Here is a 16866-nt window from a genome sequence, read left to right on the forward strand (position 1 = left end):
ACGCTTAGCATTATAGAGAAAGAAAATTGTTTATAAGATCAGCTAAATGGAAGGCAATTTAAAGACATAAAAAGTAATTTAAACAGTATGTGGGATTCCTGGTGAGGCATTTGTATTGAACATTGTCATGAGTCTCACTTCCTACACAGTTTTCTCCTCAACTAAATTATCTGTTATTTTAATCATATCGAACAACCAAAATCGTTTCTGATTGAGGTCCCTGAACCAAAATATGATTAAATGTGACCTTTTGTGTATAAAATGTAGGGTTTGCTAACCATGTATATACAGTATATTATCTGTTGTATCATATATTGTACTAAAATAGCAACTGTGTTAAACTCTGATGACAGCAGAAATGGAAAACAGCAACCGGCCTTCACATGAAGAAGCTCCAGCTCGTTCTGTCCTCTGCAGAGTCCTTTCACTGGAGACATGCAGCTCTGTAGAGAGTGGGTGAAAAGTAGGTGATGATCTGTCTAACACAGTCAGTCAGATTGTTTTATATATTCCAAATATATTAATGGATTTGGAATATTGAGGCATTTATGTAATATATATGTTTTTACATTTATGTTTTAAATCTGTTACTTATATTTTATATTTCATGTTTATTGCTGTTTGCATCGGGAATAAGAGGGAACCGCAATTTCAGTTCTCTTTATGTCCTGTACATTGATAATAAGGTTGACTTGACTTGACTGACTTGAAGCAGCATTTTAATTTTCTCAAGGTAGGTAGGTCATTTTAGCTACTTAATATATTGTTATGAGGTTTAATTTAAATAAAAACTCTAATCACTTTAAATGTATCACGTTTTTTATGTTAAATCTCTACCTGAAAATGAACTAAAGCTGGCAGCTAAATGTAGTAGAGTAAAAGTAAAAAGTATAATATTTGCCTCATGATGTAGTGGAGTAGAAGTATAAAGTTACTTACAATGGAAATACTTAAGTAAAGTATCTCAAAATGTAACTTAAGTACAGTAGTTGAGTGAATATATATGTTTCAGTTTGAAATTTCAGCCTTTTGTGTCCCTCCATGACAGGACAGTCTCTGGTCATCCTGCTGGACTGGATTCTCCGTGGCGTGGCACAGGTCATGTTTGTGAACAACCCGGTCAGCGGGCTCCTCATCATGGCTGGCCTCTTCCTGCAGGACCCTTGGCTCTGAACGGTCTGCTAGGTACCTCCGTGTCCACTGTGTCTGCTGTCTTGCTGGGATAGAACAGGTTAGATTCGTCTCCTTATCCTTATTCGACTTCATCATGGAAAAAAAGAAACATTTCCTCCCATCACGGAGCCATTATCGCTGTCTCTTCCACTTATATTCCCTGGGGCTACCCTCTCTTTATCTTTCACACTGAGCTATTTTCACAGTGTGTGTCTTATTTAAGTGTGTTTTGCACATCTGTCACATTCACCGCAGGGAGGCCATATCAGCAGGTTTATATGGCTACAATGAAACGCTGGTCGGCATACTGATGGCTGTTTTCTCCGCCAGAGGAAGCTGGTACTGGTGGTTGTTGTTGCCAAACATGTTTATGTCCATGTTGTGGTAAGTGTTCTCTCAAATTTCATCTGATTCAATTGATTGCACACACTTGAAATTCTGAGTCATTTTTGAAACAATGTGACAGACAGAAAAACAAAAGCAGCCTCTTATTTCTAGCCAACAATTCATTTTTTTCTCCCGCTGAAATGACAACTGACTAATCTACTAAAATTAGCTTCATGTTGAAAACACCAACACCGACTCACTCAGGTCCCATAAATAGTGAGACTTTTTGATTATACATCAGGCTTAGGTGCTATATAAATACTGTTAAAGTATCAAAGCACTCAATCAATGAAGAAGTGACACAGCGGACTTCCTTAAGGTTGTGATGTCATATCTACATGTGCATCTAAATAAATTAGATGGGAATGGAATGGAAAAGTCCATTTAGTTCAAGTCAAATAGCCCCAACCAAGTATTGACTGCATATAGACGGACATACTTTTCAGAGGCCAATATTTCCATATTAAACAAACTTTTTATAACTGGTCTTTTGTAATATTAAAATTTTTTTGAGACACTGAATTTTAGGTCTTCATTAAATGTAAGCCACAATCATTATAATTTGAAGAAATTAAATGAACTAAGACATGGAATTTTTCTTTGTGTGTGTGTATTGGATCTATATAATGTGTTATTTCCACATTTTGAATTGATTACTGACATAAATAAACTTAGATGTGGTATAGGGTCTGCTATAGTGCTGTTGCAGTCATTCCCCGGCTAAATACAGAATACAGGTATATTAAGACAGACAGTACAAGAAAAATATGTTTTTTATATATACAGTAGTGTTCAAAATAATAGCAGTCCAATGTGACTAACCAGATTAATCCAGGTTTTTAGTATATTTGGCAAACAAGGTACCAGTAGGTGCAGTAGATTCTCAGAAAACCAACAAGACCCAGCATTCGTGATATGCACGCTCTTAAGGCTGTGCAATTGGGCAATTAGTTGAAAGGGGTGTGTTAAAAAAAATAGCAGTGTCTGCCATTGACTTTACAAACATAAAACTATTGTATGACCACAGGTTTTTTTATAAGTGCTTCACATCTGTGTGGCATGGATGTCTTGAACGACCCGTTTTCCTCAGGCTTTCAAAGAGAAATGCATGTTCAACAAGTGCTGCTCATCCTTAAACATAGGCCACCTGATTCACACCTGTTTTTTCACAAAATTGATGACCTCACTGATTGAATGCCACACTGCAATATTTTTGAACACACCCCTTTCAACTAATTGCCCAATTGCACAGCCTTAAGAGCTGCATATCACGAATGCTGGGTCTTGTTGGTTTTCTGAGAATCTACTGCACCTACTGGTACCTTGTTTGCCATGTAGCAATAAAAAATATACTAAAAACCTGGATTAGTCTGGTTCGTCACACTGGACTGCTATTATTTTGAACACTTCTGTATAAGCAAGGTACCATGTTCTAGTAGACACCAAAACTACAAGTATGAACCCAAAACTGACTTTAAACTTTAAAAACAAAAATCCTGACATTTTGTCCAGTAAAAAGGTTGAAAAAGTCTGTAGTATTACGGTAGTAGTATTTTATCTGCAATGAACTAGCTAATTGTGCTGTACATGTATTTAAATTCTTACATAGAGCTCCACTCTTAGAGACCTGATGCCCCGACAGACTAATGCCACAATATCAGCAAGAGGCTTGCATGGACTTACATGCCAATTAAGAACAATCCACCTATACCTATAATTGTTGTGTGAGCCGCGTACTGTTGTCTACGGTGTGTGTAGTTTTTATGCAAAATGAATGGACAACAAAGTAATCTGAATCTGAATGAAGCACATTTGATTCACAAATTAAAATTAGTCTGGAACCTTTGAAAAGACCGACAACCAATCAGAGCAATGAAACGTGACATAGCACCGAGCCTAGTCACAAACTTTCTCAAATTACAGATAACCAGTGTGTCTGAAAGCATTTGTGGGGAGAAACAGACAACGCAGTAACAGAATTGTGACTCATATTTGATCAGCGCTGCCTAGTTTGACAGTTTGAACAGAGTTTTGTGAGTTGCGCTGGATGCCAGTCATCATATCAAACTTGCAGCCTTATAAGATGAATGGTGGTAATTGGCTTGCACAGGGCCAGGACAGGGATGTAAATCAGTGTGAATAGGAGAGTGACCGGAGAAAATATGAGCTCAGCAGATACATCTATTCCCAGGCTCACACCCTGAAAGTAAACAAGGCCAATCTAGGAGGGAACATGCTATAGATTGCCTTTCCGTCCAATAAGCAATCCATTTACTGCTTCTGTTCCCAGCCCGGTAATCTCCAGTGCTTTGTCCTCAGTTGCCACCAAATGGGACGTCCCGATGGTCATCCTGCCCTTTAATATTCTGATGTGTGTACATGTTGCAGGTACAGGAGCCAATCACCCCTACTTTCCACAGGTCAGTCAAACAGCCCTGCTATGCAAACAAGGATGCACACACACAGTGCTGAGCTGCAAATGAAAATGTAACCTACTTATACTGCAATTTCAGGTGGACATCCAGCCAAGTGACCATCTGCACCCTCATAATGACTCCATGCAAAGCCTCGATATCTCTCAGGTATTACAGGATTGTTATTGGTCCAGAAGCTCTTCTTAAAAAATCACATAATCTAAATCTATACACATGCCATATTGCACATGTAATAGTTTTAAATGGTTTAAAATGTATGTAAATGGGGGCTCTCCGTGTGCAGCTCTTCCTGTCGGTGCCAGTTGGTGTTGGCCAGGTGTACGGCTGCCACAGTCCTTGGACAGGAGGTCTCATCCTTCTGGCCCTGCTGCTTTCCTCACCAACTATCTGTTTTCATGCCATGTGTGGCTCTGCTGCTGGCATGCTGTCTGGTAAAAAGATTCTCCCATTTGCATAGAAATATACATAATGTCTGCTGAGGCTACAGCAGGAGCTTTTCTCTTCAAAGGGCACTGTGGCATTATGACGAATGAGCCATGGCATGTTTACTCAAATAATGCTGTATAACCTGTGTATGTTGATTCTGTTTTTTTCCCTTCAAATCTGACATTTGTGCTATTGTTTGCTGTTTAATAATGAATTTTATGGTAAATATTGAGGTCGTCTCTGATGTTTGGTGCAGGATTTGCTCTTGCAGCTCCTCAAAGGGACATTTACTCAGGACTGTGGGGATATAACAGCGCTCTGTCCTGCATCGCCATTGGAGTGGTCTTCTTTGTCTTAACATGGCAAACCCATCTACTGGCTCTAATATGTGGTAAGAGCGATGAACAGCATGATCAATTTCCACCTTCAGGTTATGGAGGACAGAAGCTGCAAAAATAAATAAACATAAATAAATAAACAAATGTTAGATAGATGGATAGGTATTAAACCATATTAATGAATAGTAATAATAATAATTGATCAAATGTGACATATATGTAGATTTTTTTTTATTCTAATTCTTCTTTATTTATTTAGTTTCTTATTTTTTATTAATAATAATAATAATAATAATAATACAAATAATAACAAATGACAAATAACAATTAAATAATAATGAATAATGACACATTTAAAAAGAAAAAATACAGGGGGAAAAGTTTATGGGAGTAAATAGGAAGGCAATGTCTAGAGAAATAATGAAAATAAATGCATACATGATTACATTTAAAAACAAAAATAATATTTAAAAATGAATTACAAATGCAATAGTAAAATTAATGAATGTAAAAAAAAGTATATGAATAAATTAACAAAAAATAAATAAGTGAATAAATATGGGAATAATATAAAGGAAAATAAATAAAGATGCCAAGTAAAACAGAAATATCAATCTATATCACATTTGCCTGAATGCCTACATTTATTTTTTAATATTTTAGCCCATTTGATGGCATCATAATTCATTTATGGACTCTTTTATTCGTGTTTTTTACTGTTTCAGTCATATCAGTTAAAATTGTTAAATTATGTTTCTTTTCAGCACTTTTTTGTGCATATATGACTGCAGCGATCTCAAAACTGATGTCTTTGGTAAGTAAGGAACTTTTCTTCTAAGTCAAAATCTATAAACGTAATCTGAACACCCAAATTTCTCTCATATCATGTGTCATGCTCCCCCTCTCCTATGACATCCCCTTTCAGCTTGCATTACCAGCCTGCACGTGGCCTTTCTGCCTGTCGACTCTCATCTTCCTCCTCATTTCCTCTGAGATCCCGGCCATCTGCAGACTGCCTCTGTCTGTGGTCTCCTACCCCGAGGAAAACCGGCGCTACCAGAGACAATTAAAGGCCTCAGAGAAAGCAGCTCAGCACAGTCAGCAGAGCAGCAGCCAAGAAGAGGCCAAGCTGAAGGAGAGCCCACGGCCAAACGTCCAGTTGGTGGTGAACAGTGGCTGCAGTGAATCTGTGTGATTAGAGGAGATGCTCTTTTGTCCTGACATTTACCTTCACAAGTGTTAAATTGTGCAAAAGGGAAAAGAAATAACGTGGTGATATACACTCTTGGTATTTTCTCTCTTACATAACAGTATCAGTTATATAAAATGGCTGGCATCGTAATATTTTCTGAAAGGGCAAATATTATGAAGTAAAGCTCTTCTACACAGCAGAGGGCAGCATTTTCCAAGGAAAGAACCACTGCTGCTATGTGTAAATATTATATTACTAAAAATACTGAGCAGATTTCAATGTAGGAATGCCTTCTCTTGCAAAATGCCACAAAAGGAAATATACACCATACATGAAGAGATGCAATAGGACCACAAAGAGACATAAAACAACTACAAATAGAAGCAAAACATGTTGCAAAGAGACAAAGGGGTAAAATAGCCACAGAGACCAACAAAATGACATGATGCAAAGATACACATAACTTCTACAAATAGACTCAAAATGACCACAGAGAGAAACAAAACAACAGCAAAAAGAGGCTTAATAAACATGTAGAGATGCAAAACAGCTGCAAGGAGACAAAGAGACAAAAAGCTACATGTACTATAAAAAGGGGCAAAACAGCCACTGACAAAGTATACTAAGAAAAGATTAAAACCATTACAAGGTGAGTCATAACGACTACAAAGAGACTCAAATGACCATAAAAAGAGAGACTAAGTGACGATATAGAGATGCAAAACAGCTGCAAAGAGACACAGAAAGACCACAAAGAGACTCTCAATCACTCTGACAAGGGGCAAAACAGCCACAAAGACACAAAATATGGTTACAAACTGACACAGATATGCTAAATGACTAGAAATAGACAAAAAAACAACAACAAAAAGAGCCGAAACAACTACATTGTGATGTAAGATATCTGCAAACAAACAACAAAAGGACTCACATCAACTATAAAATGGGCAAAACAGCCACAAAGACAACAAAATAATGACAAAAATGGTCCAAACAATTGCAAGGTGACACAAAAGTACTAAAAGGAGATACAAAACACCAACAAAAAGTGGCTAAGTAACAACATCCAGATGCAAAACAGCTGCAAAGACAGACAGAAAGACCACAAAGAGACTCACAATGTCTATGAAAAGGAAAAACTACCACAAATACACAAATAATGGCTACAAATGGACACAAAACCAAAGAGATATGCTTAATGACTAGATAGAAGCACAAAAAACAACAAAAAGAGCCTGAACAACTACACTGTGATGCCAAACAGCTGCAAAGAAACAAAAAAATGACTCACAATAACCATAAAAATGGACAAAATAATCACAAAGGCACAAAAAACTTTGGCTTGTGTGTGTGTGTGTGTGTGTGTGTGTGTGTGTGTGTGTGTGTGGGTGTGTGTGTCTTGCTTCTATAAAGTAGAGGTGGTGAAGCCTTTTGTATGTCTACTGACTCATAATCCCCCATGTCTGTACATCCACTCTGTCTGTAATTATATATATTATATTAAATGTGTTCTTGTGCTGAGACTGTTGTTCATTAACTGTCGCTACAGTAAACAGTCTCTCCTCCTGTCTCAGTGCTACAGTTTGGCTGCGAGTTGATTTAAAATGCAGCGGAGCATTTCATCAGACAGACAGTGAGCTGTAGGGGAGATTTCATAAAGTGCTCCCCCAGCAAAAACACCCTTTTCTCTGCCAGCCATAATCCATCTCTGCCTTCTGTACTCCAATCTGTCCTCTTATCGCTCCTCTTATCGTTTCTCTTTTACCTCTCTTTTGCTTCTCCCTCGGTCTGACATGTTTTTATAAACCCTTATCTGCTCCTTCCCCGCTGTCCTCAAACGCCCTCTTCTGCCATTATCTGTCCCCCTCTGTCCTCATCTCTCCTTTTGAGGAGAATCTTTTCTCCTCGAACAAGAAGATTTCCATCTCTGTGAAAAGAAGCCACCAAGATGTCAGCTGATGACACGTATACAGAACTCTGTCTGGGTCTGCATTTATATTTACATTTATGAGTAAATCTTTGTTATTGCCATCTGCCTGTCTGAGTATCTGGTGCACCGAGGCACATGGCGTTAGTCTAGCCGGCACTACACTTAACAGACAGTCACACTCCCAGACATGTGTGGGAGTTGCAGTACATCGGGGGAGAAGGTGCGAGACGAGGGAGGGAGATGAAGTTGAAAACGAGAACATCTCATTTTCTTGACTGGTGATAAAATATGACTTGTTATGACAGATTTTCTAATGTTTAATGTGTTCTCTTTTTGCCCTGCATTTGAACCGAATGCCTCCTCAAATCCAACTTTATATTCTGAAGTCATTAGAGACACTTTCCTCAAAGCTGTCTGTGTAATTTCTTTAACCCACTGCCGCCTGTAGGTAGAGGTGACCTTTGTCAGTGGATTTTTCCGTGGCCTTTTACACAGCGTTGATTCATCTGGCAACCTTTGAAGGACAGGATAAGTGAAGGCAGTGGGATGGTGTGAGATGAGGTTAGTGTCACTTCCCCAGTGCCAGCGCTGTGTGCTCACAGCGGTGTGATTCACCTTGCAGAGTCCCCTTCATGCAGCTCCTACTGCTCCCACAAAACACAACTCAGTAGAGAGAAAAAGAGAGAGCTGGAGCTGTGAAGGATGAGTCTCTCCTCTGATGAAGATGTGTCTCTGTACCGGCTGTTTGTCTACTGCAGTGTCTGTCAGGTAAAAATAGCAAGTGTCACATAACTAAGTAGGCCAATGTATTTTATAACTGCAGTTAAAAATGGTTCGTTATCAGCAGACAGAAGATAAGGACAGGATAAGTGCAAGAACAGGGGATTTATGGAGTCTACATGCTAATGGAAAGGTCATGGACCTCTGACGAATCATTTCTGAGACTACTTCTCTTGCTTTCATAAGATGGGAGCAATGTGAGACTATGCCTATAAGAGAAAAAGAGATAATGGTTCTACAGCGGCAACAAAAAGATTGAATTCAAAGCACATTATCTAAGTGGTAATAACAGCTTTCATTTTTAGATCTAGTTTCCAGTGGTAGAAAGTACATTGACCCAAGTACTATACAATTCTGAGATACTTGTACCTTATTTGAGTATTTCTATTTTATATAACTTTATACTTCTACTGCACTACATTTAGAGGCAAAGATTGTCCTTTTAAATCCACGACATTTAGCTACCAGCTAGTTACTTTTCAGTTCAAGATTTAACATAAAAACAGGATCATGCCATATCTTTACAAAACTAAAACTCTGCTTACATTGCATTACTAAACGCATCGATACAAATAATATAATAATATATTTAGAAGGTATAAAACAATCTGAATGGGGCCATTCTGCATAACAAGTACTTTTACTTTTGATACTCTAAGTACATTTTGATGCTGATACTTAGTTACTGTACTTAGATACTGTAGTTTTGAATGCATGACTTTACTTGTACTGTAGTAATTTCACAGTGTGGTATTAGTACTTTTACCTAAGTAAGGGATCTGAATACTTTTCCACCACTGGTAGTTTTTATAGACGGCTCTACAGCAAATATATGAGGTGCTACAGACTCCTGGGAGGTCCTCATGATCACATGTTCAATCACGTACAATTGAAGACACAGATATTAGGTCCTCTGTACTGGTGGACACAGGGAACAAAAGTATTAATTTAAGTCCCTGTGGTAGGTAAAACATGATAAAGTGCCCTCTATGTCACCCCTTGAGCAGAGAAAATGCGATCAGGTGCCCTCTATGGAGCTTATCCAGTGAAGAAAACAACATGTAGTGCACTGTTTGCATTTAACTTTAGAAAACTTGATGCAGTATCTTTCCAGTGCAGAAATACAATGAAGTGCCCCAGAGGGTGGCCTTAAAATTGAGAAAACAAAGGCTGCCCTACATGCCGAAAATGTGCTAGTGCCCCACTGCATGCAGCTGGTGCCATTTTTATTTTTATTGTTGCAACTGAGACAGCCTGAGTCCACCACTAGAGCAGTGTATCTTTTCCCTCTCCACAAGAGCTCACATTCTGCATTATAAACATATATATACAGAGGATGTCAGGGTGTTTACTCATGCCGTATAAGAGAAGGATTCACATTGGCCAAACAACCAATTATTTTACCCTCTGCCAACGTAGATGTGTTGTTGTAGGTGTGTAGTAGTTATGCTAGATTGGAATAAATGTTAGTGGTAGCCATTTGGATAATTCTTGTCGTTTAAAGCTACTATAAGAAACATTCATTTAGTGTTGATTTTGGCGCCCCCTGTGGATAAAAGTGGTAATGTTTCCATTAACATGTCATTAAGATCTTGGCTAGTGAGTGCATTTGTTTGGAAGTGAGTGAAGAAAGATGCATCTTTAGTCCATATACTGACATGAAACCATGTCTCATCCAGCATTATATAGATAAAACAGACATATTACACACCTGTCTGGAAGGAAGAGGACTAATTCAGGACCAGTTTGTAGCCCTTTCAAATCTGTCAATTCTCTCCATCGATTGAATGAGCGACCAAGGTTGACTCGTGTTTTTCGCCCACGCTCTATTACTGTCGCTTTTAAGTTATTACCAGCCTCAATGACGTGTGGCTGGAATTGTGTTCACCTTGTGAGTCTTTGTTTGTTTCATCAAATCAGGTCCTGGAGACACTAACTGTAGCAAGAACTACCATAGAAAGAGTTTGGACTACTTTGCCAGGTGTTTATGTCCTTTATGTCCTATTAGTCTGTTGACAGATTTTGTCACAGTGAAGGTGTCAAAACGATGCAAGATGCAGTCATGAAACTTTACATGCGTATAGTCAAGATCAAAAGTTGTGGTGATGGTTGTGGTCCAAGAAAGGGCAGTGGACATGGGGTTACACACACTTTATCCCTATGGTTCCACAGCTGGTGTGATCCAATCATAAGACAGTCTCTTGTTTTTGTTCTTCGGTCAGTTCTTCTCTTTTTCTCTTTACTGATCCTGCCCCAATGTCTGTCAGGATTCCCACTGTCAACTATGACAGTTTTGAAGTTTGTTTTTGTTTACACAGCGATGTGTTTTAGTCATGTGCCCGGGGCCTCGCCCATGTCCTTGTTCTGCCATTTTCTCTGTTTCACCTATCTCTCATTTGTACCAATCAGTGTGAGTATTTAAACCCTGTCCGTTAAGTTGAGTTTGTCAGATCGTCACAGTGTGTATCGTATGTTGCCTGAAATCCACATGAGTGAGACTAGTACTTAGTTTAAGTTTATACTGGAGAGATTTAAGAAAGTTTTTGTTCGGTGTTGAATCCTGGCTGTTTTTTGAAGTTATCTATAATCTATCTATAATGTACAAAATAAGAATAAGAAAAATCTCCTCCTGCTTCCTTTTAACTGAATAACATACTCACTAGCTCTTTTCATACTGCAATTCCACAGTGCTGTAACAAGCTCGGCCGGCATTTCGCCATATGACATTCATACAGATTCCCAATGTTAGCGTCCATTCACATTGCAATCGGGCGTTGCGGAACCAACTGGGAGGACATGGTAGTGCTGTGTAACACAGCAGCAGTAGTACGTGTATAATAACCAACGTCATCGGCGAGTGAATTCAAAACAGTGATGGCGGAAGAACTGCCCACCTGCCTACAGACTCAAGCAAAGTTGTTCTGCATCTTGCTTAACATGATTGGATTACTGTCGGACCCCAATAAGAGGTGTGTTTCTGATGGTACTGTCAACTTTCTTTCTTATTACCCGAGTGTTGGTCACACATATAACATACTAGCCTGGGTATACCCATACTGCCTTGCGCGCTCAAATTTCATTTCAAACCTCCAGGCAGTCTGGAAACCAGAGAGGTTTCTTAGCCCTGTCTTAGGGATCCAATCACAGAATGGGGAGGGACGGCAAGACGATGACGCGTACTACTCGGCAGACGGAAGCTTGTAGTTTTCTTATGGATCCAACATGGCTGCAGCAGACGCAAAACTCTCTTTAGCTGTAGATGGTGTTTTAAATAGTTTAGAGCGAAAGTTGATTTTAAAAGAAGAACAACGTTTGACTTTACACTCCTGTTTCACCATGAAAAAGGATGTTTTAGCCTTGCTTTTGACAGGATTTGGGAAAAGTCTAATCTACTAATCTACCTACTAGCGATGTACTAGCGACGCTACTAGCCCCGCTACTAGCGTCGCTAATAGCCCCGATAATAGCCCCGCTACCGTAACACCGGTGATCTCGCGACGAGCCAGGGGACAGCGGAGCCGCCAAGAGACCCGCAGCAGCTTGTTTATTGCCCATAAAATCAGTGGATGTGTGTGGCTGAATGACATGAGGGGGAATAAAGCGTGAAAATAAATAATCTTGCAGAAAGCGAGAACTGGAGAAGCAAAGCAGCAAGCAACACTCTCACAGACACACACACAACAAACATCAATTTCTGTCGCTTTACATACGTCATCTGGTATAACTGATCTGATTGGCTAAGAGCTACATACAGACGATTTTGATAGACATTCTAAGCGCCCAATAAACGGCTCTGGAGGATCGTAAACCACACCTCCTCTACAGAGAAATGAACAGCTGGTTTCCAGACTAATCTCATTTGTGATTAGTCTGGTGTTAGCCAGGCTAATAACATACATCACTACTTTTCCGTCTTGCAGTTCCCCCATTTCACATTGATCTCACCTTGAACAGTCTAATTTGTTACTCCATCTGAAGGCAGTATGGAGCCGGGATCACTTGGTTCCCCCATTACGCCTTGGGACGTTCAGATTGAAGCTGAAATGTCACAGAGGCGTTAATATCATGGATTGAAACGGAAGTCTGAAAGGGGCAAATGCCACACTTTGGCTGGGCAAATGTAAAAGTTGTTTCATTCAGTCTGTGTGCCATGAATCGTTCCATCTGATTTCACGGGGAATCAGACCCAAGGACAATAAGAATAATCATATAGAAATAATCAACCTTCTTGCAGATGTCTTGTTTGCTCATCTAGGTCATATAGATTCATCAATATTAAAATGAGAGTGTTTCATAACCAGTTAAATCATCTTGCTTTAAGAGTTGGCATGCATGATTGCCCTGTAGATGATTTATGTTTTCACAGCACTCCTACACAGTGTTAGGTGACAGCTGTTGTATATATGGGCATAGTATGTAATGAGATAAGCAGGAGATATGTTATCTAAGTTACAAAACATATTTGATTACAAAAAAAGACATATTTATCCGTGCCGTTAAAAAGCCGGGGGCACGAACAAAAGCAGAGACGGCGGCTGTTCAATACATCTACTACTGAGAAGACCAAACAACATCACAAGAACACTGTAAGCTGTCCACCTTCTCACCGCCTAACAATAACGGTGTCAGTGCAGCTTGGCACTTTAATTAGTATTATTTTATCCGAGACTGACAGGCAACTTTGTAACTGTTTCTATGAGAGAGACAGAGTGAATGTGTGAAAAACACACAGTCAGACTGTTCCCGTGGGCAGGGAAGAATGAACACTGTGGCGAGGCTGTTGTGATTCACTCCATCTCGCTCAATCTGTGAATAGTATGTAAGAGCTGCTATCTGGAGCGTGACGCTCCTGGCTCGACATGTTCAAACCAAATTTGTCCGTGTTTCCTGTAAGACGAAAGGAGAATCCCCAGGAAACTCCAACCCCCCATTGGATGTATGAAGCATCACAAGAGGAAGCACTGCCATGTATGTACGCTCTCTGACACTCATTTCCATATCCATGGCTGCACTGCCGGCTGCACACTCCACTCTGTGTCGTAATCTCATAGTATGATCTCTAAATAGACTCGTTTTCAATGACAGCAAAATATGACTTAGTGAATGTTATCAACAGAGTAGCCTTCATGGAGTGGTGGTTTGTTAGTCAGCAACATTATGTGGGTATGTGAGATATTTTTAGATATTTTCTCACATGTTTGATTTATCATATTATTATATTAAACATCACACACAATCTAATAACTAGACTTAACCCCAATTTCTTCTCTTATCTTTATAAAGTATCTTCTTGGTTAGGGACTGTACAGACATATCTTAGGGATGTGGGGTCAGAAAAGGGGAAGGGTTATGTAATGTTTCTTTTGCTGAAAGGATTGGTTGTTAAAGAAGCACAACAGTACTTTTATTTTTTGTTTGTTTTTTAATTTAATCTTTTTTGACTACAAAGAAACACAAAATGACTACAAACAGACACCAAATGACTACAAAGTGATACAAAATGACTACAAAGAGACACAAAATGACAACAAAGTGATACAAAATGACTACAAAGAGATACACAGTAACTAAAAGGAAATGGAGAACCCCTCCAGATGTTTTGTGTGTCTTTCAGAATGTATCTACATTAAGCTGATTAAATTTGAAACACATCTCTTTCTCTCCATTTCAGCCCATTTTCACAAACAACCTCTGAAGTTGTGTAATTCATAAAACTCTGACTAGGTGTTTAAAGGATCAGTTGACTGAATGATGACATATTCTGTCTTATTCTGGGCGTCACCATTGAGCTTCATAACTACACTGTGGTAAAGTTAAAAGTATAATAGGTATCCTGTGATATGATATAATACATGTTCAGCACATCACAACCTAATTTTTACTGATTCAGTGACAAACTGTTCACAGAGTAGCTGTTAGCTCAACAATAGACAGCAGCTTGAATGGCCTGTGAACAGGAAGAACATTTGTTGTGTTTTTGCACCCCTACTGTGCAATTTGGGCTACATAAAAATTAATTGTTTCATCAACATATTTATCTTGAAAGCAGGCCGACGCAGTAGGCGATTTGTTAATTTTTAACAGGGGGGAGATGACTAGTGAAACCATCCCATAAAAGACTCTTTTTTAAAGTAGGTGCAGATTCAAGTTATGCAATTTAAAGGTGTTAAAAATCTTGTTACGTAAGTGTTCACTTTGCTTGCTCCTGTGAAAATTCAAGCTATCACCTAAAAAACATGTTGATTGACTGAAGAATGCTGATTGCCTTCCCAGAAACAATTATGAATAACAAAGGATTGTGTGAAAACCATTGGGCCAGGGAGAGGAGTTAAACCTTATATAAGACCCAACTTTTCCCCTTGGTGATTTAAGGGGGGGTGATGTTATTTTCTTTGTTAGCAAAATGAAAAATGCATGCCACGTATTAACCTGCCACCTGACCTTCCTCTCCATCTCACAGTAGCAGAGAGAGTTCCGAGGAACAGGGGTTGAATATATTAGTCTGGTCTGAATCACAGGTCCTTTATCTTTATCTATCAGAGTTTGTGCAAGTTACAATCTATGGTCTCAACCATGGCTATGAGATATCTGTTCCTAACTGTGCTGTATTGATAAATGAATGGTGCTGTCCATGGTGCTGAAGTAGCAGACAGATTCGTCATTGCCTGACTTGGACAGTTTTGTCTTGGACCTTTGATCAACAAAAACCAAGACATAACTGACAGAAGGGCGAGATTACAAAGCTGTCTGGTACTTCAGCACCACAGACAGCTCCATAACAATACAGAGCACAGTAAGGCTTTTGTTATGTGGCGATGTCAGACTTGTAAGGATATTTCAGTTGCATCGTCCGTGCACCTCAGTCAGATAGAGGATCAGTAAGTCAGGCAGAATAGTCTGTCATGTAAACACCTCCACGGGAATTTTAGACAATAACAGTCATGGATGTAGTGCAAGAAGTGTGAAGGATCGTTCAGAGCGAGCTGTAATGGAGGCTGACGGGTCGAACAAACCCCAGTTTTGGACCCAGGAGTCCAGTTTTTGTTACCTGTGTGATAGCAAGAATCAGTGCTGTAATTTGGAGTCGACCTGCATAACTGTGTCCCTTAGTTAAGAGACCGAAGTAGTTGTTTTTAAGCCCAACCCTGCTCTTTTCCCTAACCTTAGTCAAGTGTTTTTCTTGCCTTAAGTTAACCATTTCCTGTGAACGTTATTTTAAAAAGCAACAACGCATGTAACTAGTGGAAAGTGACAGAAATGGTCTCAGGCCCAGTTGTATCTCAGCATTACTTGTTTGAATGAAGCAGTCAGACCTCTTCAGTCATCTTGGACAGATTCATTCAGTGCTCCCAGGATCAAAACCGAGCAAGGTGAAGCTGCATGTAGTTTCTCTGCTCCTCACCTGCGGATCAAGCTCCCCGAACTGTCGGTTCATTTGAAGCAGGGCTGAAAACTTTACTGTTTACTTCAGCTTTCTCAGAACTACAATAGGTATCCTTTTTAATAGCTTGTTTCAATTGTTTTTATCATCTCCTAAATACACCTTTTATATGTCAATTCAGCTTATTTTGAGGTCTGTTGTATTTTTCATGTATTTCTATGCTTCTGTAAAGCCCTTTGACTCACTTTTTGTATGAATAGTGCTATACAAATAAATTTGCCTTGCCTTGCCTCTGTTCTTCACTCACTCTGCTACAAGGAAAGGGGGATGGCAGGTCAACAAGTGGCATTCATTTTGGTCATTTTGCTAAAAATGGGGATGCATCCCCCTTCAAATTACCTTGTGGAGAAGAGTCTTGCTGTTTAAGAAATGGAACATAAAGTTCAACTTCTACCCCTCCTCTAATAGTTTTTGTACATTCCGTATTATGACTCATCAGACTCTGAAAAAAATGTCATAATTGTTTCTGGCATGGCAATCAGCCCCCTTCTGTCAATCAACATGATTCTGAGGAGATGTTTTGATTTTCACAGGAGCAGGAACACTTACCTAATACAAGGTTTTTAGCACATTTCAATTACATAACTTGGAGCTGCCCTTTTCCTTCCACAGCTGCTGGCTATAAAATGGCTCATTTGCATTTGTTCGCATTTATTGTCTGTCGCACTATACATAATTGCTGTGCAGAACTACGGGGGCAGATGCATTTACACGCACACCTGCACAATCTAATGGATGCAGAAGCATTCAATAAATACAGCCTC

General features: G+C 39.3%; 1 pseudogene; it reads left to right on the forward strand.

Moving 5' to 3' along the window:
- The first annotated feature begins 1041 nt into the window (after positions 1–1041).
- LOC131992665 (urea transporter 1-like) lies at positions 1042–5954 on the forward strand (annotated as a pseudogene).
- Positions 5955–16866: the final 10912 nt, after the last annotated feature.

This window comes from Centropristis striata, chromosome 19 (assembly GCF_030273125.1).
Source record: "Centropristis striata isolate RG_2023a ecotype Rhode Island chromosome 19, C.striata_1.0, whole genome shotgun sequence".
NCBI classification, from domain to species: Eukaryota; Metazoa; Chordata; class Actinopteri; order Perciformes; family Serranidae; genus Centropristis; species Centropristis striata.